Source organism: Eschrichtius robustus, chromosome 15 (genome assembly GCF_028021215.1).
Source record: "Eschrichtius robustus isolate mEscRob2 chromosome 15, mEscRob2.pri, whole genome shotgun sequence".
Taxonomy (NCBI): domain Eukaryota; kingdom Metazoa; phylum Chordata; class Mammalia; order Artiodactyla; family Eschrichtiidae; genus Eschrichtius; species Eschrichtius robustus.
In genome coordinates, this window is record NC_090838.1 from 62747744 (window position 1) to 62772560 (window position 24817).

Here is a 24817-nt window from a genome sequence, read left to right on the forward strand (position 1 = left end):
GGGAACATCATAGTCAAACTATTGAAAATCAAAGATCAAGAGAAAAATTTGAAAGCCATAGGGGAAAGAAAAACACCCATTATATACTGTGGAAAAACAATACAAATGACTATTGATCTCTCCTCAGAAACTACAGAGGCCAGAAAGCAATAGAAATGAAAATAAAATTGAAAAATTATCGACCTAGAATTCTAAATCCAGCAAATATCCTTCAGAAATTGTTATGTGCTGAACTGTGTCCCCTAAAAAGAAATGTTGAAGTTCTAAACGTCTTAGAATGTGACGTTATTTGGAAATAGGGTCACTGCAGATGTATTCAAGATCAAGTTATACTGCGGCAGGCTGAGCCTTTAATCCAATATGATTGGTGCCCTTATAAGAAGAGGAGAAGACATACAGGAGAACATCAGGTGATAATGGAGCCATATATTGAAGTGCTGCAACTGCAAGCCAAGGAATGCTAAGATTGCTGGCAAAACACCAGAAGAAAGGAAGACACAAGGAAGGATTCTCTCCTGCAGGTTTCAGAGGGCGCATGACCCTGCTGACACTTTGATTTTGAACTTGTAGCCTCCAGACCTGTGAGATAGTAGATTTTTTTTTTTTATTAAGCCACCCAGTTTGTGGTGCTTTGTTATGGCAGCCCTAGAAAACTAATACAGGAATGAAAGCAAGAGGAAAACATTTTCAGATAAAAGAAAACTAAGGGAATTTAAGACCAACACACCTGCACTATAAAAGTGCTAAAGGAAGTTCTTCAGGCTGAAGGGAAATGATTCCAGATGGAAACTCAGATTCTCAAGAATGAATGAATAAATGAATGAATGGCATCGAAAACGGAAAATAGTTTAGCAATTATAAAAGAAGAAAAGAGAAGCTGCTTTTTTAATACAGAGTGATCAAGAAGAGTATCTTTCATAAAGTGGCATTTGTGTTTCAGACATTAGTGCTTATTTATTTAATACTGGTAGAGGTTTAAGAGACATACATACATGTAGTCAATATTTTAATCCTGAATTCTTACACAGATGTTATACTATTGTAAACATTATAATATATTCTAATGTCTGGAAGGACAATATCTACCATGTTAATAATATTTCAAGAATCCCTTAGTCATTTTCAAATACAACATTCTTTTAGAATGCCAATAACCTAAGACAGCAGCATTATGGTAGGCTTGCTAAATGTCTAGCACACTAAAAGATCACTCGAGATCATTTATGCATCATTCTAAGACAGGCTGGTCAATGGATAAACTAAATTTCAAGATAATCTTTAACATTATTTTTGAAAATAGCATTAACTTTTCTCCACAATTTTTAACCACATATCAGTTTGAGTTTTACATCCTTTACCAATGTCAGTTTTTAGGTGATTATAAAAATGACCCCCAAATATCAAAAATATAAGTAAAGTTGGGAAGAAAAATAATCTAGGGTAGGAAGTAGTATGGCTGCTTAGTATTTTATTAACCTAGTCTCGCAAAAAAGATAAGTCATATATAAGCAAGGTTTCCTCCAAGGACCACCCTATCTCAATTGAAAAGGGCCAGAAATAGTTCTAATTTAAACTACTGGTTCAGTCAATTTTTCAACTGAACCAATAGTTTCAGTTATAACTATGGTATCAACAAAGATGCCAATTTTCCATCTGACTTCTAGGCTTTCATGACAACAAAGAATAAAATTATAGCAAAAAAATATTACTTTTATGGAACCTATTTTTGGTTCAGAAGACAACTGCTAAAATTGGGGGAGAAAATTATAGGCATATATCCCTCTACACCTATTCTGTGGTCAATTTTAACAACTCACATAACTTATAAATAACTCCTCTCAGTCAACCCAAACTAAAGGAGATCTAAAAAGTGAACACCTAATAAATATATTACAGGGAGTCCAAGTTGGCAGCATGTGAAGATCCTGAGCTCACCTCCTCCCGTGGACACACCAAATCTACAGCTACATATGGATCATTTCCCTATGAAAAAGATCTGAAAATGAGATGAACTTTTTCTCCACAATAAAGGACAGAAGAACCACATCAAGATGGATAGGAAAGGCAGAGACATGGTCTTGGCAAAAACCACAGCTCAGTGCAGCAACACACAAGATGAAGGCATCTCACCAGTCCAGTGCTTCTCCTGGAGGAGGAAGGGGTTGGTGCCCCACATCAAGCACCTTAAGCCCTGGGATCTGCACCAGAGAGACAAGCACCAAAAACATCTTGCTTAGAAAACCAAAGGGACACAACGGACACAAAGTGCTGTAGGAAACCTAGATTCCCCTTTTAAAGGGCTAGCAGATGGTCTTACTCACCAAAGACCCAGCAAAAAAACAGCACTTTGAAAAGCACCTGGACTATATGTGAAGGATACTCATTTACTAATCTAAAAGCACCTGCAGGAGGGGCAGGGGATGCTTGAAACTCTCTCTCTGGAATTAAAGGAACTGGCAGATGCCATTATTGTATTCTCCACCTACCCTGCTAGCACAGGCAGGCAAGTTTGTACAGCACCTTCCCATCACCTTGCTAAGACAGGCAGGGGCAAGCGGTCACAGCACTATTTTGTTGCCTTCCTGAAGCTGAAAAGCATGGGCGGTTGTAGCACACCCCTACTCCCTGGCTCGGATGGGAGAGTAGAAGCAATTGTGGCATTCTCCCACTCCTGGCCTAAAACTGGCACACACCCACAGACAAGGCATTCTCCCACTGCACCGCAGAAACATATGCAAGTACCACACAGTCAAGATATTTTCTCACTGCTTTTCTGAAGCTGGTTAGCATGACTCAGCCCTTTTAGCTCTTAGCTGCCTTTGCTAAAGCCAGCGGGTGCATGCAATCCACACAGGGGACACTACTTGATTACCTGACCTTGGTGGCCAAAGAGACTGGAGCTACAGAGCTCCACAGAACAGTAACAATCAGAAAGACAGTTCTTGGCAGGTCACCACTCTCAGGACACTACACAGACAGCAAACTGAAATACAACTCCAGTCTTCCTGTGAAAAAGGTCTATTTACTTAGCCTGGAGCTTCAGTCTGAGGGACAAGTTTCAGATTTCACATACATCCAGGGATAAGAAGGCACTCCCAGGTAATGTAAGCAGAAAGACACCAGCCCTGGGCATCCCTCTGGCCATGATATAGCTCAACAAGACCTCCCAGAAAGGAGATTATAAACTCATCTGGAGCCCTGAATTTTGCAACTGTCACCCAGGGGACACGTTCCAGATCTCTTGGACTGGTAGCCAGCAGGGATTACGATTCTGGCCCCAAAGGAATGTATACATTTGCATACTTTAAAAGCTGCTGCCTGAAGATTTGGTTGCCAATCAGCCTGAAAATAGGTGCTAAGTGATATTCCTCCCCTGGGCACACACTTACAGGCCTTGGTACACTCTCATCAACGGGGACACATCAAGAATAAATCAGGCAGTTCAGACAATTGCAAAGGTTTGAAAGACAACGAACAGCTAAGGCAAGGTTGAACAAGAAGGTTCATCACATCCACAAGTCCACACCTTCAAGACTGAGAGGGTTATCCGTTTCACCTAATATAAAGAAACAAATACAGAGAGTCAGGCAAAATGAGGATGCAGAGAAATATGCTCCAAACGAAAGAACAAGACAAAAACCTCAGGAGAAAAACCTTAATGATACAGAAGTAATCTACCTGAAAAATAATTCAAAGTAATGGTCATAGACATGCTCACCTAACTCAAGAGAAGAATGGATGAACACAGTGAGAACTTCAAACAAAGAGACAGAAAATATAAGAAAGTGCCAAACAGAAGTCACAGAGCTGAAGAGTACAATAAATGAACTGAAAAATACACTAAAGGGGTTCAACAGCAGGCTAGATGAAATAGAAGAACAGATCAGTGAACTGGAAGACAAAGCAATAGAACTCATACAGAAAGAGCAGTAAGATGAAAAAAAAAAAATGTTTTTAAGAAAAATAAGGGACCTGTGGAACATAATCAAGTAATATAACATAGGCAATATAGGTGTCCCAGAAAAACAAGAGAAAGAGAAAGGGCAAAACTATTTGAAAAAGTAATGGCTGAACACTTCCCTAACTTAGGGAAGGAAACAGACATCCAGGTCCAGGAACCCCAGAGAATTCTAATAAGATAAACCCAAAGAGATCCAACCAACACATATTATAATTAAAATGTCAGAAGTTAAGGCCATCAGCAGATTTCTGAGAAGAAACTTTGCAGGCCAAAAGTGAGTGGCACGACATATTCAAAGTGCTGAAATGAAAAAACTTACAACCGAGAATACTCTATCTGGCAAGGTTATTATTCAGAAATGGAGAAAAGATGAAGAGTTTTCCAGATAAGCAAAAGCTAAAAGAGGCCTCTACTAAACCAGCCTTATAAGAAATGTTACAGACACTTCTCTAAGCTGAAAAAAAAGGCACTAATTAATATCGAGAAAACTCATGAAAGTAAAAATCTCGGGGGAAAGCGTAAATATATAAGATGGTAGACCAATCATTTATAAAGCTACCATGAAGCTTAAAAGATAAAAGAAGTAAAATTAGCTTAAAATACATTAATGTGTTAAGGGAACACAAAATAAAAAGATGTAAAATGTGACATCAAAAACATAAAATAGGGCTTCCCTGGTGGCGCAGTGGTTGAGAATCTGCCTGCCAATGCAGGGGACACGGGTTCGAGCCCTGGTCTGGGAGGATCCCACATGCCACGGAGCGACTAGGCCCGTGAGCCACAATTGCTGAGCCTGCACGTCTGGAGCCTGTGCTCCGCAACAAAAGAGGCCGCTACAGTGAGAGGCCCGCGCACCGCAATGAAGAGTGGCCCCCACTTGCCGCAACTGGAGAAAGCCTTTGCACAGAAACGAAGACCCAACACAGCCATAAATGAATGAATAAATAAATAAATGAATAAATAAAAAATTAAAAAAAAACAAAACATAAAATGTGGTGGAGGGTAGTAAAAAATGTAGAATTGTGGAATGTACTCAAACCTAAGTTGCTATCAACTTAAAATAGGCTGTTATATACATAGGATATACATGTGAACCTCATGATAACTACAAAGAAAAGACTTACAGTAAATACACAAATAAAAATCAGAAAGAGAGAAGAGTCAAGATGGTTGTGGGGGAAGACCCGGAGTTAGTGTCTCCCCACAACTAGAGAGCCTGCCAGCTACTGGTGGAGGACTCTAACCCCTAAGGAGATGGGAAGAATCCCCAACCCCGAATGAACCAGTAGGACGAAGAGGGACCGATGGGGGAGGACAAGTGGAGGCCAGACAAGCTCAGTGTCCCTGAGGCTGGGGAGATCAGGAGAGGCAGGGGCGATCAGGAGAGGCAGGTGGGAGGGACTCTCCGGAAAGAGCGGGAGAGGAGCAGAGGGTGATCACATGTCCCACAGGGGCCAGGAGGCCTGCTGAGCTCCCAAGCCAGTCCCCCCACCAACAAAGCCCTATCCAGGCCACATGGGTCCTGGGGGCATAGGCAGGAGGTCGGGGAAATCAGGAGTGGCAGGTGGAAGGGGCCATCCAGGAGGAGCGGGAGAGGAGCAGAGGGCAATTGCCCTGCTCACTGGGGCCCGGGGAGCCTGCTGAGCTCCCAGGCTGGTCCCCTGCAATCCAAAGCCCCCTCCAGGCCATGTGGGTCCTGGGGGCATAGCAGGGAGGCTGGGGAGATCAGGAGAGGCAGGCAGGAGGGGCCCTCCCAGACCCCAGACCAGAGAAGCAGGAGAGGAAAAGAGGGAGTCTGCCCTGCCCACTCAAGCCCAGAAAGCCTGCTGGGCTCCCAGGTGAGGTCCCGTGTCCTCTGAGATGGGGGGGAGAGGGGGAGCATGCCTGGGCCCCTTCTGTTTCTTGAGCCTAAGCTCCACCCCCCACAGCCACCAGAGCCTTTTCCAGCCCTGTGGGTACTGAGCATTGGCCCCGCCCACCACCCAAACCTTGCCCTTGCTTAGGCCCCCACTCTCCACAGCCAAGGCTTTCCCCCCACTCCTTTTCTTTTTTATCCTTTTCCCTCCTCCTCTTTTTTACTATTGTGGTACTGATGCACCTTCCAATTGTTGATTCATCTATATTTTTATTTTTATATTCTCTCTAACATATCTGTTAGTTTCCTACTCTAATTTTATTTTTTACTTTGTTATTGTTTTTTTTCTTTTTTTTTTTGCCACCCCATGTGGCTTGCGGGATCTTGATTTGCAAGCACGAGGTCGAGTGTGAGCTCCTGCAGTGGGAGCTCCGAGTCCAAACCACTGGACTAACAGAGAACCTCAGACCCCAGGGAACAGTCATTGGAGTAAGGTCTCACAGAGTTCCTCATCTCAGCACCAAGACCCAGCTCTACCCAATAGCCTACAAACTCCAGTGTTGGAAGCCTCAGGCCAAACAAACAGTACAACAGGAACACAATCCCACTCAAAAAAAAAAAAAAAAAAAATGAGACAGCAAAAAAAAAAATATGTCACAGATGAAGGAGCAAGGTAAAAACCTACTAGACCAAATAAATGGAAAGGAAATAGGCAATCTACCTGAAAAAGAATTCAGAGTAATGATAGTAAAGATGATCCAGAATCTCAGAAATAGAATGGAAGCATGGACTGAGAAAACAGAAGAAATGTTTAACAAAGATCTAGAAGAACTAAAGAACAAACAGAAATGAACAACACAATAACTGAAATGAAAAATACACTAGAAGGAATCAATAACAGAATAACGGAAGCAGAAGAACGAATAAGTGAGCTGGAAGACAAAATGGTGGAAATAACTGCCGAGGAGCAGAATAAAGAAAAAAAAACGAAAAGAATTGAAGACAATCTCAGAGACCTCTGGGACAACATGAAACGCACCAACATTCGAATTATAGGGGTCCCAGAAGAAGAAGAGAAAAAGAAAGGGTCTGAGCAAATATATAAATTATAGTGGAAAACTTCCCTAACATGGGAAAGGAAATAGTCACCCAAGTGCAGGAAGCACAGAGAGTCCCGTACAGGATAAACCCAAGGAAAAACATACCAAGACACATATTAATCAAACTAACAAAAATTCAATTCAAAGAAAAAGCATTAAAAGCAGCAAAGGAAAAACAAAAAATAACATACAAAGGTAAACCCATAAGATTATCAGCTGATTTCTCAGTGGAACATCTACAGACTAGGAGGGAGTAGCAGGATATACTTAAAGTGATGAAAGAGAAAAACCTACAACCAAGATTACTCTACCCTACCCAGCAAGGATCTCATTCAAATTCGATGGAGAAATCGAAAGCTGTTCAGACAAACAAAAGCTAAGGGAATTCAGCACCACCAAACCAGCTTTACAACAAATGGTAAAGAAACTTCTCTAGGGGGGAAACACAAGAGAAGAAAAAAACACAAGAGAAGAAAAGGACCTACAAAAACAAACCAAAAACAATTAAGAAAACGGTAATAGGAACAACATATCGATAACCTTGAATGTAAATGGATTAAATGTCCCAACCGAAAGACACAGACTGGCTGAATGGATACAAAAACAAGACCCATATATATGCTATCTACAAGAGACCCACTTCAGACCTAGGGACACATGCAGACTGAAAGTGAAGGGATGGAAAAATATATTCCATGCAAATGGAAATCAAAAGAAAGCTGGAGTAGCAATACTCATATCAGATAAAACAGACTTTAAAATAAAGACTGTTACAAGAAATAAGGAGGGACACTACATAATGATCAAAGGATCAATCGAAGAAGAAGATATAACAATTATAAATGTTTATGCACCCAACATAGGAGCACCTCAATACATAAGGCAAATGCTAACAACCATGAAAAGAGAAATCGACAGTAACACAATAATAGTAGGCGACTTTAACACCCCACTTACAACAATGGACAGATCATCCAAACAGAAAATAAATAAGGAAACACAAGCTTTAAATGACACAATAGACCAGATAGTTCTAATTGCTATTTACAGAACATTCCACCCTAACGTGGCAGAATATACTTTCTTTTCAAATGCACGTGGAACATTCTCCAGGATAGATCACATCTTGGGTCACAAATCAAGCCTCAGAAAATTTAAGAAAATTGAAATCATATCAAGCATCTCTTCTGACCATGACGCTATGAGACTGGAAATCAATTACAGAACAAAAACTGTAAAAAACACAAACACACGGAAGCTAAACAGTGCGCTACTAAAATAACCAAGAGATCACTGAAGAAATCAAAGAAAAATAAAAAGATACATAAAAACAAATGACAACGAAAACACAATGACCCAAAACCTATGGGATGCAGCAAAAGCAGTTCTAAGATGGAAGTTTATAGCAATTCAATCTCACCTCTAGAAACAAGAAAAATCTCAAATAAACAATCTAACCCTACACTTAAAACAACCAGAGAGAGAACAAAGAAAACCCAAAGTCAGTAGAAGGAAAGAAATCATAAAGATCAGAGCAGAAATAAATAAAACAGAAATGAAGAAAACAATAGCAAAGGTCAATAAAACTAAAAGCTAGTTCTTTGAGAGATAAACAAAATTAATAAACCCTTAGCCAGACTCATGAAGAAAAAAAGGGAGAGGACACAAATCAATAAAATTAGAAATGAAAAAGGAGAAATCACAACTGACACTGCAGAAATACAAAAGATTATAAGACACTACCACAAAAAACTATATGCCAATAAAATGGACAACCACGAACAAATGCACAAATTCTTGGAAAGGTATAATTTTCCAAGACTGAACCAGGAAGAATTAGAAAATATAAACAGACCTTTCACAAGTAATGAAATTGAAACTGTAATTAAAAATCTTCCAACAAACAAAAGTCCAGGACCAGATGCCTTCACAGGCGAATCCTATCAAATATTTAGAGAGGAGCTAACACCAATTCTCCTTAAACTCTTCCAAAAAATTGCAGAGGGAGAAACACTCCCAAATTCATTCTACAAAGATACCAAAACCAGAAAAAGATATCACAAAAAAAGAAAATTACAGACCAATATCACTGATGAAAATAGAAGCAAAAATCCTCAACAAAATACTAGCAAACAGACTCCAACAGCACATTAAAAGGATCATACACCATGATCAACTGGGATTTATCCCAGGGATGCAAGGATTCTTCAATATACGCAAATCAATCAATGTGATACACCATATTAACAAATTAAGGAATAAAAACCATATGACCATTTCAACAGATGCAGAAAAAGCTTTTGACAAAATTCAACACCCATTTATGATAAAAACTCTCCAGAAAATGGGAATAGAGGGGACCTACCTCAACATAATGAAGGCCATATATGACAAACCCACAGCAAGCATCATACTCAATGGTGAAAAACTGAAAGCATTTCCACTAGGATCAGGAACAAGACAAGGATATCTACTCTCGCCACTCTTATTCAACATAGTTTTGGAAGTCCTAGCCACAGGAATCAGAGAAGAAAAAGAAATAAAAGGAATCCAAATTGGAAAAGAAGAAGTAAAACTGTCACTGTTTGCTGATGATATGACACTATACATAGAAAATCCTAAAGATGCCACCAGAAAACTACTAGAACTAATCAATGAATTTGGTAAGGTTGCAGGATACAATATGAATGCACAGAAATCTCTTGCATTCCTATACACTAACAATGAAAAATCAGAAACAGAAATTAAGGGAACACTCCCATTTACCATTGTAACAAAAAGGATAAAATACCTAGGAATAAATCTACTTAAGGAGGCGAAAACTTGTACTCAGAAAACTATAACACACTGATGAAAGAAATCAAAGACGACATAAACAGATGGAGAAATATACCATGTGCTTGGATTGGAAGAATCAATATTGTGAAAATGACTATACTACCCAAAGCAATCTACAGATTCAATGCAATCCCTATCAAACTACCAATGGCATTCTTCACAGAATTAGAACAAAAAATTTCACAATTCATATGGAAACACAAAAGACACCGAATAGCCAAGGCAATCTTGAGAAAGAAAAACGGAGTTGGAGGAATCAGGCTCCCTGACTTCAAACTATACCACAAAGCTACAATAATCAAGACAGTGTGGTACTGGCACCAACAGAAATATAGACAATGGTACAGGATAGAATGTTCAGAGATAAACCCACGCACATATGGGCACCTAATTTATGACAAAGGAGGCAAGAACATACAATGGAGAAAACAGAGTCTCTTTAATAAGTGGTGCTGGGAAAACTGGACAGCTACATGTAAAAGAATGAAATTAGAACACTACCTAACACCATACACAAAAATAAACTCCAAATGGTTTAAAGACTTCAATGTAAGACTAGACACTATAAAACTTTTAGAGGAAAACATAGGAAAAACACTTTTTTTGACATAAACCACAGCAAGATCTTTTTTGATCCACCTCCTAGAGTAACAGAAATAAAAACAAAAATAAACAAATGGGACCTAATTAAACCTAAAAGCTTTTGCACAGCAAAGGAAACCATAAACAAGACCAAAAGACAACCCTCAGAATGGGAGAAAATATTTGCAAATGAAATGACAAAGGATTAATCTCCCAAATATACAAATAGCTCATGGAGATCAATATCTAAAAAACAAACAATCCAGTTAAAAAATGGGCAGAAGACCTAAATAGACATTTCACAAAGGAAGACATACAGATGGCCAAGAGACACATGAAAAGATGTTCAACATCATTAATTATTAGAGAAATGCAAATCAAAACTACAGTGAGGTATCCCCTCACGCTGGTCAGAATGGCCCTTATCAAAAAAGCTAGAAAAAATAAATGCTGGAAAGGGTGTGGAGAAAAGGGAACCCTCCTACACTGCTGGTGGGAATGTAAATTGATACAACCACTATGGAAAACAGTATGGAGGGTCCTTAAAAAACTAAAAATAGAACTACCATATGACCCAGCAATCCCACTACTGGGCATATACCCTGAGAAAACCATAAGTCAAAAAGAGACATGCACAACAATGTTCACTGCAGCACTATTTACAATAGCCAGGACATGGAACCAACCTAAATGTCCATCGACAGATGAATGGATAAAGAAGTGTGGCACATATATACAATGGAATATTACTCAGCCATAAAAAGAAACAAAATTGAGTTATTTGTAGTAAGGTGGATGTCTAGAGTCTGTCATACAGAGTGAAGTAAGTTAGAAAGAGCAAAACAAATACCATATGCTAACGCATATATATGGAATCCAAAAATGAAAAAAAAATGGTACTGATGAACCTAGTTGCAGGGCAGGAAAAAAGAGGTAGACATAGAGAATGGACTTGATGACATGGGGTGGGAGGGCGAAGCTGGGGTGAAGTGAGAGTAGCATCGACATATATACACTACTGAATGTAAAATAGTTGGCTGGTGGGAAGCAGCAGCATAGCACGGGGAGATCAGCTCGGTGCTTTGCGATGACCTAGAGGGGTGGGATAGGGAGGATGGGAGGGAGGTTCAAGAGGGAGGGGATATGGGAACATGTGTATGCATATGGCTGATTCGTTTTGTTGTGCAACAGAAACTAACACAGTATTGTGAAGCAATTACACTCCAATAAAGATCTATTTTTAAAAAAAAAAGAGAAAGGAATCTAAACAAAGCACTAAAGAAAATCACCAACCACAAGGGAAGAGAGGAAAAGAATTGAGAGAAACTATAAAAACAGCCAGAAAACAAATAACAGAATGGCCATAAATACACACCTATCAATAATTATTTTAAACATAAATTGGACTAAATTCTCCAATCAAAAAAAAAAAGCCCCATCTATATGCTGCCTACAAAAGACTCACTTCACACATAAGGACACAAACAGACTGAATGTAAAAGGTTGGAAAAACACATTCATGCAAATGGAAATGAAAAGAAAGCTGGTATAGCTATTCTCATATGAGACAAAATGGACTCTAAAACAAAGACTGTAATAAACGAAAGAGAGGCACTATGTAACAATAAGGGAGTTAATCCAGCAAGAAGATATAATATTTATAAATATGTGTGCACTCAACATAGGAGTACCAAAATATATAAAACAAATACTAATGAACTTAAAGAGAAAATTAACAGCACTATAACAATAGTAGGGGACTTCAACACCCCACTTACAGCAATGGATACATCACCCAGACAGAAAATCAATAAGAAAATATCAGCCTTAAATGACACATTAGATCAGATGGACACAACAGATTTATATAGAACACTCCATCCAAAAGCAGCAAAACACACATTCTTCTCAAGTGCACACGGAACATTTCCCAGGATCAATCACATGTTAGGCCAAAAATCAAGTCTCAATAAATTTAAGAAGACTGAAATTATATCAAGTATCTTTTCTGACCTCAATGGTATGAAAATAGAAATTACAAGAAGAAAACTGGAAAAACCACCAAAATGTGGAAATTAAACAACATGGTACTAAAATACTTGCCTCACAAAATAAAAGCCATATATGACAAACCCACAATTAACATCATATTCAACATTGAAAAGCTGAAAGCTTTTCCTCTAAGATCAGGAACAGGACAAAGATGCCCACTCCCCCCACTTTTATTCAACATAGTATTGGAACTCCTAGCCACAGCAATTAGGAAAGAAAAAGAAATAAAAGGCATACAAGTTGAAAAGGAAGAAGCAAAATTGTCACTATTTGCAGATGACATGATATTATATGTAGAAAAACCTAAAGAGTCCACCAAAAAACTATTTGAACTAATAAATGAATTCACTAAAGCTACAGGATACAAAATTAATATTCAAAAATCTGTTGTTTTTATACATAAATAATGAACTATCAGAAAGAGAAATCAGACAATCCCATTTAAAATTGCATCAAAAAGAATAAAATACCTAGAAATGAATTTAACCAAGAAGGTGAAAGATCTGAAAACTAAAAGACATTGATGAAAGAAATTGAAGAAAACACAAATAAGTAAAAATCATTCTATGGTCATGGATTAGAAGAATTAATATTGTTAAAATGTCCATAATCCCCAAAGCAAACTACATATTTAATGCAATACCTATCAAAACTCCAATGACATTTTTCACATAATGAGAACAAATAATTCCAAAATTTGTATGGAACAATAAAATATCCTGAATAGCCAAAGCAATCTTGGGACATAAGAACAAAGCTGGAGGTATCATGCTCCCTGATTTCAAACTATTCTACACAGCTATAATAATAAAAACAGCATGGTATTTGCAAAAAAACAGACACATAGATCAATGGAACAGAAAAGAGAGCTCAGAAATACACCCATGGATATATGGTCAATTAATTTACACAAAAGAGGCAAGAATATACAATGGGGAAAGGATAGTCCCTTCAATAAAGGGTGTTGGAAAAACTGGACGACTACAAACCAAAGAATGAAACGGAACCACTATCTTATACCATATACAAAAAATAACTAAAAATGGATTAAAGACTTAAATGTAACAGCTGAAACTATAAAACCCCTAGGAGAAAACACAGGCAGTACTAAGCTCATTAACACCAGTCTTAGAGATTTTTTTTGCATCTGACTCCAAAGGCAAGGGAAACAAAAGCAAAAATAAATAAATGGGACTACATTTATTAAAAGGCTTCTGCATAGGAAAGGAAACCATCAACAAAATGAAAAGGCAACCTACTGCATGGGAGAAGATATTTGCAAATCATATATCCAATAGAGGTTAACATCCAAAATACATAAAGAATTCATATATCTCAACAACAACAAAAAGCAGCCCAATAAAAAAAATGGGCAGAGAATCTGAATAGACATTTTTCCAAAGAAGACAAAAAGATGGCCAAAAGGTGCATGAAAAAATGCTCAACATCACTAATCATCAGGGAAATGCAAAGCAAAACCACAATGAGATATCACCTAACAACTGTCAGAATGGCTACTATAAAAAAGACAAGAAATAACAAGCATTGTCAAGAATGTGGAGAAAAGGGATCCTCGTGCACTGTTGGTAGGAATGTAAATTGGTGCAGCCACTATGGAAAACAGTATGAAGGTTCTTCATAAATTAAAAAATAGATCTACTGTATGATCTAGCAATTCCACTTCCGGGTATTTATCTAAAGAAAATAAAAATATAATTTGAAATGATATATGCATCTCTATGTTCATTGCACCATTATTTACAATAGTCAAGATGTGGAAACAATCTAAGTGTCCATTGATGGATGACACATCAATGGATAAAGATATGGGGGGTGTGTGTGTGTGTGTGTGTGTGTGTGTGTGTGTGAAATGGAATACTACTCAGCCATGCAAAAGAATAAAATCTTTCCATTTGTGACAATATGGACGGACCTTGAGGATAAAATTATGCTAAGTGGAATAAGTAAAACGGAGAAAAACCAATACCACATGAATTCACTTATATGTGGAATCTAAAAACAAAACAAGCAAAGCAAAACAAAACCCAAACTCATAGCTACAGAGAACAGATTGGTGGTTACCATGGCGAGGGAGGGAGGAAGGAAGGACTGGCGATAGGGTTGGGGGGATCATGAAGTACAAACTTCCAGTTATAAAATAAATAAGTCATGGGGATGTAAAGTACAGCATGGGGAATATAGTCACTAATATTGTATTAACTTTCTATGGTGTTGGATTGTAACCAGACTTACGGTGTTCATTTTGCAATGTATACAAATGTCAAATCACTATGTTGTAAACCAGAAACTAATATTGTATGTCAATTATATTTCAATGAAAGAGTTACTAGGTAGCACAGTCATATTATATCACCAAAGTAGACAATAAGCTATTATTCTCAATGAACCTTTCATTTCTTCTACATTAGACAGGCTTATGGAGAAAATGTCTTCTTTTTTTCTATTCCACTTACAATACTTACAGTCAAAAGCCACTTAAGGAAAACAAAAACACAAGGATAAAATGAAGAACTGCAGTGGTAGAAAGTAAAATCAATAGCAACTTGAGATCTATTCCTGAACAGGAAGAATTATTCCAAAATTATCTCTTCTACTGATTCACCCTTTCAGCAAAATAAAAATTCTTTATATATCTTTATCAATCTTTACCCACTGTCTTCCTTCTAGGAAACTAGGTATTTCTTGCCCTTTGCCCATACCTTTAAATTCTGGAATGCATTTGTAATAAAATCCAGAGTCTCAAGAGCTCTCAGAAACAGAGGAGATACCAATCTTTCAAAAATGTCTGAGGTACAAGTCATTTATTCAAAGGCAGGTATTGTTACCACATTTCTTCATCCCTTCCAAACTCGAATGATTATTTATTATTTGTTTGAGTACAGGTGAGAGCAAGAAGGGAGCTCAGAAGGGTAGGGAGTAGGAGGAGAGGAAATGTTAGGTAAATCTAAAAAACAAAAAATCTAATATCACTACTAATAGAACCCAAAGGACAAATGCTTCTCATTCTAACAACATTATATTGAAGATTCCAATCCAGTATAATACTTCCTTTCAAATGTACCATTAGGGTTTTCTCTCTGCAGTAACCTATCATAAAAAGAAGAATCCAATTAGGTCCCAGTTTTGAATTGTCTGTCAGAAAGAATATTTTCATGACAGATTTCTTCACAAGGAAGTTAAAATTAAGGAATTACTAAGACAAAACAACAAAACGGCATGACTAAAAAAAAAAACATACTGGACAGAGTCATGAGACGTAACTTGTAGTTCTAAGCACTACTCATTACTTGTATGACCTAACATGATTTGGTTTGCTTGCTGAAAAGAAAATGAAAATTTTGAGTCTCTAAAGATAATTCTAGCTTGAAAATTATAAATACATTTATTATTTCAACACCTGAAACAACATAAGCTCATTAAAAAAGGGATAGAACAAATAACTATCCGACTTTGAAAATAAAAAAATTTTAAAAGGGATCAGTTTTTTTAAGTACCGTAACTCTTTCTGACAAGGTAGAAGATACAAAGTTAATAACTGCTGTAATAATTAATATCTAAAAAATCTGAATCAAAAATAGTCATCGTAGTTCTAAGTAAATGGCAAATTTTTCTCCCTTCCATCTTCTTCGACAAAATATTACAAAGTGCTCTGAGTTTCTTAAATATTATCAAAATGGAAAATATTCAATAATATACACTGAAAATTTGAAAAACTTAAGCACACTGTCTAGATAAAGAAAACTATTCTTTTGTTTAAAAAGTAAGTTTTACATTTTGGAAAGGAGCAGGATGTTAAGGTATATCTGTAATTACTTTGTACCCAATAGATCCAGTAAGACGTACTGTCTGCCTAAAAATTAATTTTCCCCTAGCAAAATTAAGAGAAGTCTAAAAACAAGTTGCTCTAAGTACGTGCATTGAGTTACCAGAATTACTTCCCCATGTCTACCTACATATGCTCTTCTCCTCATGGCTTTGCATCAAGAAAATGATTTCGCAGATCCAACATAACTTACTTGACATGCTATTGAATGAAAAAAAAATGATGTGTTAGAAACCCACATTTGGATTTAAACATTCTGTTTCAAATAAAGGCTTCTGTAAGAAGTCCAATGCAAAGAAGAAATTTAAAGACCACATCAAAGTGAAGGGCAATACTCCAAACTGCCCTCTAAAGAGAGGAGAATGATGAAGGAAGCCAATTTTTAGCAGAGGAAACCCATACCTTTAGTGTGGTTTACTAGGAAAGCCAGGGTATGCTTCTCCTATCCTGTAAATTACCTTGACTTTGGGGCATGATCTTGGGACTGCAGTAAAGTTACTGCATATAATTCATTGGCTATGTGGAGTGCTAATGAGACCAAGGATGGGGGGAGGCAAATGTATATAAGACAATTACCCATACAGAAAAACTCCATAGAAGGAAAAACTTGGTTATGGTCCTACTAAAATTTATGCATTGTATTAACGACTGGTGATAAAGCAAATCTGGAAAAATAATATAGATAACATTGTAGTTTATAATATACATAGGAAAGTTATGAAAATACTAAACATAAGTCCATTTTCTAACACAAAGACTGTTCAAAGAAAAGCTACTAAGAGATCCAATCTATGAAGAATGGGAATATTTGCAAAAAATTACATAAGTTATTATTCTGTACTTGATTCACATCTGCTGGAAACAATAAAAATTACAAAGAAAATACCACACAAATTAACTTTCCAAAGCTAAGCTTCAACCACTTTGAAAGTTTTCATTAAAATGTCAAAGGTTCTAAGCAAATCATTCTCTTCATTTTATATGAGAGTCCCTAGCACTGTAACTGGCACACAGTAAAATGTGAAATGACATTTGAAAAATAACAGTTTCTTTCTTCCTTCCATAACATAACATTTCCTTGCTTTATCAATTGCTTTCTATCAACATAGAAGATATGTTTTTCATGAACCACACTAGGCAGGTACGAAGAATATCAGGACAGCAAGAGCATATCTCTACTACCCACTTCTTTAAAAAGTGCCATAGGAAAAGGAGCAGCATAATTGCAATTTAGTCACCCTAAGAAAGACTGTTAAACATAACAACCATGAACTAGTTCATAAAAACGAATTAAAAAACTGAACCCAATTTCCCACAACATTTAGTTTTGATAAACCACAGTAGGCAGAGTGTTATGGAATAGAGAGAACATATCTCTACTTCCTACTCTTAAGAAAGTGCCATAGGAAAAAGGATAGCAATAATTGCAAGTTAGCCAATCTATGAAAGACCAAACATTACAAATATGATCTAGTTTATGAAAATAAATTAAAAGGCTGATACAAATGTCACACAAAAACTGAGTAGCAAACTGTAAGATTTAATCTCAATGACATTATTAAAATTTCCAATTTGGACTGTCCACCTAACAAATGTGATTTTAAATGCCTCATTCTTACCCACAAAAGAAGCTAGAAATGCTAGTTTCAAAAAAAAAAACAAATTAATTTGCTGTTTTGTGATGATCATTGCAAGATGATTTACTATGAATAGCTAGAAGAGGGTTAAGATTAACTCTGTGGTTCTAATTACTGCATATTTTGTGTTACGATGTTTTATTAGTCTTTTTAATGGGCTGAGACACACTATTTTAAGACACCATTTTACAATATATAAATGGAATCGTATTTTTTTTTAAATATCAATAGTACAAAAAGCAGGCATTCTATAAGAAGAAAAAGAGAACAAAGTTAATAAAAAATGACAGCAAGAATGGCTCAGGGCCAAAGACCCATTTGAAACTTATGAAATCTTCCTAAGATCAGACCGACATGTGTTCTCTTATTGCTAGGTGTAAAACTATACATTTACACAAGCTTCTGTTTCCAGTTTTAACTTAAAAGCCAGGTGTTTCTCAAGATATTAAAGGTTCCCATGCATCCTCCCCAAAAAATTCAATTTTGTTATCACAGCACATATCACAGCACATCTATCCCAGTAAGGATGACCAAGTTTATATTTATAACGTGTAAAGTAGAGGGTCTGTAAATAATTTTGAATCTAGAAATAGCACTATGTAGCAAATAAAAAGAGGGAATATAAAATGTCTACTAATAGGGAATTGGATCAGAAAAACTAATGGGAAATTATACAACACAAATGTGAAGAAATATTATTCAATAAATTTTTTAAAGACATGTCTTTAAAGAATATTTAGTTACACAGAGAAATATTCTTTTTTGTTTGTTTGGCCACACCGTGAGGCATGCGGGATCTTAGTTCCCCAACCAGGGATTGAACCCGTGCCCCCTGCATTGGGAGTGTGGAGTCTTAACCACTGGACCGCCAGGGAAGTAACCGAGAAATATTCTTAATATTATGTTAAGTTAAAAAGATCAAGATATAATTTATATATACAATCTCAAAATTTTATAAGACAGATGTGGATATAAACAACTGTAAAGGAATATCCACTTCAGACAATGGTAAACTAGATAATTTAGATAAGAATAACTAAACAAAATATAAAAGCCATCTGCTTAAAGACTTCAGAAAGCTAACATGATGGTGAAAACTTATTAGGTAGGCCAGAATCCAGGAAAAGGAAGTGGCATAAGGAAGAGACACCAACATCTGCAGCCATTTTTCCTTTGAGAGCATTTATCAATACTGAAAGGGTAACAGACTGGCTAAATGGCACTTTTTGCAATACGAAAACATTAGAAAACAGGAATAAAAGTCAAGTTCCATCAGGGAGGAATGGCCTTGGGTATACCTTTCTTAATGGCTGAAACCTTGAATGTTGCACCCTTTGACAAGGTTAAGTCAGGATCAGGCAGGCCCTTATAGAGACTCATACTAAGCATTAATTGGATTAAAGTGAACCCAAAGGAAAGACATAAAATCAAAAGATAGGCTAATAATATAATTTTTTAAATAAAAATAATTTTGTTAAAAGAAAATTTTTTCAAAAAATAATGTGATGTAGTAAAAGAAACAATAACAGAGAAATTAAGAAAACATAAGTACTACAAAACAAGTGATCAAAGAAGAGAAACAACATGCCAAAAAAAGGGAAAATGTCAGAAGAATATTTTTTTTTAAGAGTGATGAGTGTTAGTGGAAGAAAGTGAGTAAACTATTAAAAGCATTACAGAACTGAAAGCATATTAGAAGCCAGAAGCAATACACCAAGTTAGGGGGAAGAAGCAGAGAAGTGACATAAATTAAAGGAAAAATACACATATACATAAGATAACAAAGATATGAAAAAATTAGTGAAATGATGATAAATATGAAGAACTAACAATGAAATGCTAACGAACTGGTAAGTACTATTTCAGATTAAGACAAAAAACAAGTAGAATATAAAAATGTTGAAGGATAAAAAATATTTAAAGTTCTAAATTTCTACGTCAAAGAAAACTACCACGTTGCCCCCAAAATAATCAATACCAAGATAACAGCTTAGTAAGATTCCAAAAGTTTAAGTCTAAAGATCTTATCAAGTCAAAAGAAGAAAAGAAGTCAAGTAGATCTCAGGCTTCTTCTCAATAACAAAAGATAAGGGGGTGTTAGGAGAGAGAAAGCCCAGGAAGGACCTGTTCCAAAGATAATATAAATAGCCAAAATGGAACAGACTTCCAGTTTCAGCTCTGAAGGGCAAAGAGCTTAGAAGTTGTCACTCCTGTCCTCATAACAAGAAAAAAGCTAAAAAACAAGAAAACAAACCTACTCTTCTAAATCCATTAGAGAACTGAGGTCACAAGGCAGACTGCCACCCAAGAATTAGAGAGGTAGACACAGAGAATTGCAGCTTATCAGAAGGAGAAGTGCCTAAGGCCTACCCAGTAACTGGTAGGAAAACTTAAATAATAATTGAATTCCTGGAGGCTGGGTTTGAGATAGCTTAAGAGTTGAAACTCCTGGGGACCTGGTGATAGGAGGGCCCCTACACATCCATGAGTTTTACCTCCAGAAGCTGGCCAAGGTTCTCATGGAGAACATCCAAGAAAAATTCCCTCATACTTACGACAGGGGAAATGGAAAAGTAACCATTTTGAAATATGCCCCCTCTAGCCCTGCTTTATCACAGAAGGGGATTAAAAAGAAAGGTTAAGAAACTCTGAAGGTCACAGCTCAGAGGTTTTGTCCAATCTAAAACAAAACAAAACAAAAATGGAGGTCTAATCATAAAACTACAAACTACTTCCCTTCCCCAATACCTTACCACCGCATCAACAGGGCTCCAGTGTACTTACAGTGAATTACAACTGAGAGAACTACAAGAAAAAGGCTCTATTTTAAAAGGAGGAAGTAGGGAAACCCAAAGACAAAAGGTCAAACAAAAGCAAAACAAAAAATTGAAGCCTCTGACAACTACAGTTATAGCAAACATTAAATACAGCCTAACTCCTACCCAGATAAACATAAACACTCACATTAAAATCCCATTTTCCTTAGTTCCTATTATATGATACATCACATCTGCTAGAGAGAGGGTGAAATGAGGAATAAATGGGTACAGGGTTTCCTTTTGGGATAATGGAAATGTTTTGGAAGTAAACAGAGGTGGTGGTTACACAACATTGTGAATGTACTAAATGCCACTAAATCATTCACTTTAAAATGGTTAATTCTGTTACCTGAATTTCACCTCAATTTTAAAAAAAGATTTTTAAAAATTTTATAATAATAGTTAAATGTATTAGGTTATTACAGTTAATAGTTAAGGGAAATGTACAAAAGCAATGATGATATATGGGACAGAAGGAGGACCTAGAAATACTCTGTTTTAAGATATCTGCCCAACCTGTGAAGTGTTATTTGAAAGTGGATTTGATTAATTATAAATGTATATTGAAAGTGCTAGAGCAACCAGCAAAAAAAATTTTAAAGAAAGTATAATTATTTGCTGAGAGAAGAGAGAAAATGGAATTATAAAATACTCAAAACTATAGAAAGCAGAATTAGAAAAGGTTTTTCAAAAACAAACAAAGAACAAATGCAATGAATTGAAGAATCACAAATATGATGGATATTAAGCCAACTATATCAATAATCACTTTAAATGTGAATGGTCTAAATATACCAACTAAAATACAGAGACCAAAAAATGGATTAAAAAACAAGACCCAACTATATGTTACCTACAAGAAACCCACTTAAAACATAAAGTCACAGGTTAAAAAAGTAAAGAAATGGAGAAAGATATACCATGCTAACACTAATCCAAAGAAAAATGAAATAACTATATTATGTTCTAAAGCTGACTTCAGAACAAGGAAAAGCATCAAGGATAAAGAGGGTATTACATAATTACATACTTCCTAAACTTAATGAAGAACGTTTATTAAAAACTTACATAGCACATTATAGTTAATGTTGAGAAACTATATGCTTTCCTCCTAAGATCAAGAAGGAGGCAAGGATATTCCCTCTTATTCAACATTATATTGGAAGTCCTACCTAATGCAATATGGCAAGAAAAGGAAATAAAATGTACACAAATTAAGAATGAAGAAATAAAACTGTCTTTGTTTGAAGATGACGTGATTGTCTATGTAAAAATTTCCAAAGAACCAACAACAACCAAAAAACCTCCTAAAACAGATAAGTGATTACAGAAAAGTTGCAGGATAGAAGTGAATATACAAAAGTTAATTGCTTCATAAATTCCTGAAATGAAGAATTGGAATTAGAAATTTAAAACACAACACTACCTACATTAGCACCCAAAAGAAATACTTAGCTATAAATCTAACTATGTAAAACCTATAGGAGGAAAACTACAAAACTCTGATGAAAGAAATCAAAGATCTAAATAAATGGAGATATATTCCATGTTCATTGATAGGAAGATTCAATATTGTAAAGATATCAGTTCTTTACCACTTGTTCTATAGATTCAATGCAATACCAATAAAAATCCCAGCAAGTTATTTTGTGGATATCACCAAACTGGTTCTAAAATTTGTAGAAAGGCAAAAGACACAGAACAGTCAGCATAATACGGAAGACAAAGAACAGTATAAGAGGACTGATAGTGTCCAGCTTCAAGATTTAGTATAAAGCTACTGTGATAAATACAGTGTGGTATGGGCAAAAGAACACACAAATATTGGGTTGGCCAAAAGGTTCATTCGTTTTTTTTCCGTAAGATGGCTCTAGTAGTGCTTAAATTGTCTTTAACTTCATTCAAAACAATTTTGTTAGATTGTACTGTGACAGCTGTCGTATCAGTGTGCATTTAAAAAAAAAAAAACTTATCAAAATTAGTGAATTTTTGTGTAGCCATTTTAATATTGAAGATGTTAGAAAAAAAGCAACATTTTTGGCATATTATGCTTTATTATTTCAAGAATGATAAAAACGCAACTGAAACACAAAAAAAGATTTGTGCAGTGCATGGAGAAGGTGCTGTGACTGATCAAATGTGTCAAAAGTGGTCTGCAAAGTTTCATGCTGTAGATTTCTTGCTGGACAATGCTCCACAGTCGGGTAGACCAGTTGAAGTTGACAGCGATCAAATCGAGACATTAATTGAGAACATTCAATGTTATACCATGCAGGAGATAGCCGACATACTCAAACTATCCAAATCAAGTGTTGAAATTCATTTGCACCAGCTTGGTTATTTTCATCACTTTGATGTTTGGGTTCCAAATAAGCGAAAAAAACCTTCTTGACCGTATTTCCACGTGCAATTCTCTACTTAAACTTAACGAAAACGTTCCATTTTTAAAACGAATTGTGACAGGCGATGAAAAGTGGATACTGTACAATAATGTGGAACACAAGACATCATGGGGCAAGCAAAATGAAGCACCACCAACCACACCAAAGTCTGATCTTCATCCAAAGAAGGTGATGTTGTGCATATGGTGGGATTGGAAGGGAGTCCTCTATTATAAGCTCCTACCAGAAAACCAAATGATTAATTCCAACAAGTACTGCTCCCAATTAGACCAACTGAAAGCAGCACTCAACGAAAAGCGTCTGGAATTAGTCAACAGAAAATGTGTAATCTTCCATTATGGTAACGCAAGAACTCATGTTCCTTTGATGACCAGGAAAAAACTGTTACAGCTTGGCTGGGAAGTTCTGATTCATCCGCCATACTCACCAGAAATTGCACCTTCAGATTTCCATTTATTTAGGTCTTTACAAAACTCTCTTAATGGAAACAATTTCAATTCCTTGGAAGACTGTAAAAGGCACCTAGAACAGCTCTTTGCTCAAAAAGATAAAAACTTTTGGGAAGATGGAATTATGGGACTTCCCTCGTGGTGCAGTGGTTAAGAATCTGCCTGCCAATGCAGGGGACACGGGTTCGAGCCCTGGTCCGGGAAGATCCCACATGCCGCGGAGCAACTAAGCCCGTGTGCCACAACTACTCAGCCTGAGCTCTAGAGCCCGCGAGCCATAACTACTGATCCCACATGCCACAACTACTGAAGTCCAAGCACCTACAGCCCGTGCTACGCAACAAGAGAAGCCACCGCAATGAGAAGCCCATACACCGCAATGAAGACCCAACGCAGTCAAAAATAAATAAATTAATTAATTAATTCTAAAAAATTAAAGGTATAATTGATGGTCAGGGAAAAGAGGATATTAAAAGAAAAAAAAGATGGAATTACGAAGTGGCCTGAAAAATGGCAGAAGGCAGTGGAACGAAATGGTGAATACGTTTGTTCAATAAAGTTCTTGGTGAAAATAAAAAACGTCTTTTATTTTTACTTAAAAACCAGAGGAACTTTTTGGCCAACCCAACAGATCAACAGAACAGAAAATAAATTCCAGAAATAGACCCACACAAATATAGTCAACTGATCTTTGACAAGAAAACAAAGGTAATTCAATAGAAAAGGGAGAGTCATTTCAACAAATGGTACTAGAACTACTGGACATCCACATGCAAAAAGAATGAATATAGACACAGACTTTAATAACATTCACAAAAAAAAAAAAAGAAAAATCAAAATGGATCATAGATCTAAATATAAAACGCAAAAATGTAAAACCACTAGATGATGAGAGAAAAATCTAGGTGACCTTGGGCTTGGTAATAACTTTTTAGATAACAATACCAAAAGCATGATCCATGAAAGAAGAATTGGCAAGTTGGAGTTCATTAAAATTAAAAACATCTTCTCTGTGAAAGGCCCTGTTAAGAGAGTAAGAAGACAACTCATAGATTAGGAGAAAATCTTTGCAGAACACATATCTAATAAAAGGATTGGTATCAAAATATATAAAGAACTCTTAGAACTCAACAGAAAAACAAACAACCCAACTTAAAAATGAGCAAATGTTCTGAATAGACACCTCACCAAAGAATATATACAGATAACAAATAACCATATGAAAGGATGCTCAACATCGTCTGTTATTAGAGAGCTGCTAATTAAAACAACAAGATA

General features: G+C 36.3%; 1 protein-coding gene across 4 annotated transcripts in view; it reads right to left on the bottom strand.

Annotated features, from left to right (window-relative positions):
* EXOC6B (exocyst complex component 6B) overlaps window positions 1-24817 on the bottom strand; it is a 713885-nt gene that overhangs the window by 451745 nt on the left and 237323 nt on the right. The window lies entirely within an intron of this gene.